At 42.2% G+C, this 3,302-nt stretch overlaps 1 non-coding gene across 1 annotated transcript; it reads right to left on the bottom strand.

Annotated features, from left to right (window-relative positions):
• Nucleotides 1–716: 716 nt before the first annotated feature.
• Nucleotides 717–823, bottom strand: LOC141688616 (small nucleolar RNA R71). The gene has a single exon (XR_012562050.1). It is a non-coding gene; the product is annotated as a small nucleolar RNA R71 (small nucleolar RNA).
• Between the last annotated feature and the right edge of the window lie 2,479 nt (nucleotides 824–3,302).

Genomic DNA, 3,302 nt, shown 5'->3' with positions numbered 1-3,302 from the left:
GAACGCGTATACTTGCGTGTATTATTAGCGCGTGTTTAGCGACTAACAAGTTTTTGGCGCCACTGCCGGGGACTCGGTGTTAATTTTTAGTTTATGTGTTTTCCATCAGTGGTCGTTAAAGTTAATTGACTCGGACATTGTTACTTATCTGTTTCCTTGTCTTATTTCAGGTACTCTAGCGAGGGTGTATGCATACGCGTTCACGGTCTCGTAAGAAAAATCTGGATAAAGCCGAGGAAGAAGTTGTGGTGGTTCGAAGGGAAGTTTTTGAAGAAGAAAAGAAGGTAGAAGAAGAAGAGAAAGTCGAGGAACCAATTTTAGTAGTGATGGGAGATCAAGCAGAAAATCCTAAGGCTTTGATGGACTATTCTCAGCCTAAGATCAATGACATTCAGTCAAGCATCATCATGCCAGCCATCAGGGCTAACACTTTTGAGATCAAGTCAAGCACGAATCAGATGATATAAAACTCAGTTCAGTTTGGGGGTTCTCCTACTGAAGACCCCAACATGCACATCAGGGATTTCATCGAGATCTGCGACACTTTCAAGTTCAATGATGTGACTGAAGATTCTATTAAGCTGCGACTCTTCCCATTCTCTCTGAGAGATAAAGCTAAGTGCTGGTTACATTCTCTACCAGCAGGGTCTATCACCACTTGGAAAGATCTTGCTCAAAAGTTTCTTACTAAATTCTTCCCTATGGCGAAGACTGCTGCAATCGGGAATGCTCTTACTTAGTTTGCTCAGCAAATTGGAGAATCTTCGTGTGAGGCTTGGGATCGATATAAGGAGATGCTAAGGAAGTGCCCACACCATGGCATGCCTGATTGGATGATTATAATCTATTTCTACAATGGATTGGGTGCTACTTCTAGACCCATACTCGATGCAGCATCAGGAGGAGCCTTGTGGGCTAAGAGCTACGATGAAGCTTATGAATTGATCAAACTGATGGCTGCTAATGAATACCAGAATCCTTCTCAGAGACTGACTTAGGGAAAAGTAGCCAGAATTCTAGAGTTAGATGCAACAACTGCTATTACTGCCCAACTTAAGGCTTTGACGATCAAGGTGGACACTCTGGCTAATTATGGAGTTAATCAAATCACTTGTGTCCGTGAGCTTTGTGCTGGTGCCCATGAGACTGATCAATGTGCAATTTCTAGTGAATCAGCTCAGTTCGTGAGCAACTTTCAGCGTTCGCAGCAACCTATGCCAGCCACTTATCATCCCAACAACCGCAAATCATCCTAATTTCAGTTGGAGAAATGCTCAGAATACGGTTCAACAGCCTTATCAGCAGTATCCATCTAAGTAGTACAACCCCCTGGTTTTCAGCAGCGGCAATATGCACCAAGGCAGCAACTCCAGCAGCAACAAGCTAATGAAAAATCTGAATTAGAGGAGTTGAAGCTTATGTGCAAGAGTCAAGATGTTTCTATCAAGACCTTGGAAAATCAAATTGGGAAAATTGCCAATGCCTTGCTATATCGTCATCCTGGTACACTACCTAGTGACACTGAAGTTCAGGGAAAGAGGGAAGCTAAGGAGCAAGTAAAAGAAATCACTTTGAGGTCTGGAAAGGTTGCGAATCCCGAACAAACTCAAGTGTCGACTGAAGAAGCTGGGGCTAAGAAAGAAGTAGAGCAGCAGGAAGTAGAAGTGGAACCAAGGAAGACTATTGTTGAGCACACTCCTCCTGAGGGTAATACATGGGAGAAACAGATATATCCTCCACCGCATTTTCCTAAGCGGTTGCAGAAGAAAAAGCTGGACAAGTAATTTGAGATATTTCTGGAGGTGTTCAAGAAACTTCATATCAATATACCTTTCACTGAGGCTCTTGAGCAGATGCTTAGTTACGCAAAGTTTATGAAAGGTATTCTCTCTCGAAAAGTGAAGCTAGATGATTTAGAGGCTATCACTCTCACGGAGGAATGCGGTGCTATACTGTAACAGAAATTGCCTCCGAAGCTTAAAGATCCGGGAATCTTCACTATTCCGTGTACTATTGGAAAAGTATCTTTTGACAGATGCTTATGTGACTTGGGAGCTAGCATAAATCTAATTCCTTTGTCAATCTTCAAGCAGTTGGACTTACCTGATCCAAAACCGACTTATATGACTTTCAGTTGGCCGACCGTTCTATTACATTTACGCGAGGTATTGTGGAGGATGTCTTGGTCAAGGTTGATAAACTCATCTTCCCTGCTGATTTCGTAATTCTTGATTTCGAGGAGGATAAGAAGATTTCCATAATCTTGGGAAGACCTTTCTTGGCGACTGGCCGAACCTTGATAGATGTGTAGAAAGGTGAGCTTACAATACGAGTGTTGGATCAGGATGTGACTTTTAATGTGTTCAATGCTATGAAATTTCCTACGGAAAATGAGGAGTGCTTAAAGGTAGAGTTGGTCGATTCTGCGGTGACTTCGGAACTTGATCAATTGCTGAGGTATGATGCCTTAGAAAAGGCCTTATTGGGGAATTCAGATATTGAAGATGATGAAGGTGAAGAACAACTGCAATATTTGAATGCTTCTCCCTGGAAGAGGAAGATTGATATGCCTTTTGAATATCTTGGAATGGAGGAATTGAACAGGCTCCTAAACACCTCAATCCATCTATTGAGGAAGCCCCCACTCTCGAGCTTAAGCCTTTACCTGAGCATTTGAGGTATGCTTTTTTAGGTGATGCATATAATCTTCTTGTGATTATTGCATCTGAACTTTCAGGTAGTGACGAGGAAAAGCTTCGGAGGATTCTGAGAGAGTTCAAATCGGAAATTGGTTGGACTATAGCAGATATCAAAGGAATCAGCCCTTCTTATTGTATGCATAAAATTCTGTTAGAGGAAGGTAACATATCAAGGGAATCTCCCATGAACACGTACATCTCACCATCTCTAAGCATTCTGGATAGCTAGAATCCCTGCATAGAATTACAAACATGATCAGTGGCTCCTGTATCTACACACCAAGTGCTCGTAGATATAGTCGTTATATATGTTTCTGTAACTAGAGAAAGAGACATACCAGTATTGTTTGTCTTCCTAGGAAGAGGACAATCCTGTTTCTAGTGACTTCACTGCTTGCACCTGAAGCACTTTCCCTTAGGCTTTTTTACACCACCTTGAACTCCCACTGCCTTCACAGCTTTCTGTGTCTGAGCCTTTTTCTTCTTCTTCATACCTTTCGGCTTGGAGGAAGAACCTTTCTCAGCCACATTCACTTGAACACTTTGTCGAAATAATCCTTCAGCTGCCTGAAATTCTGTCAGGAGTTCTGCGAGACTATACAA

The sequence above is a fragment of the Apium graveolens genome, chromosome 9 (assembly GCF_009905375.1).
Source record: "Apium graveolens cultivar Ventura chromosome 9, ASM990537v1, whole genome shotgun sequence".
Classification (NCBI taxonomy): domain Eukaryota; kingdom Viridiplantae; phylum Streptophyta; class Magnoliopsida; order Apiales; family Apiaceae; genus Apium; species Apium graveolens.
This window is presented reverse-complemented; position numbering and strand designations above follow the sequence as displayed.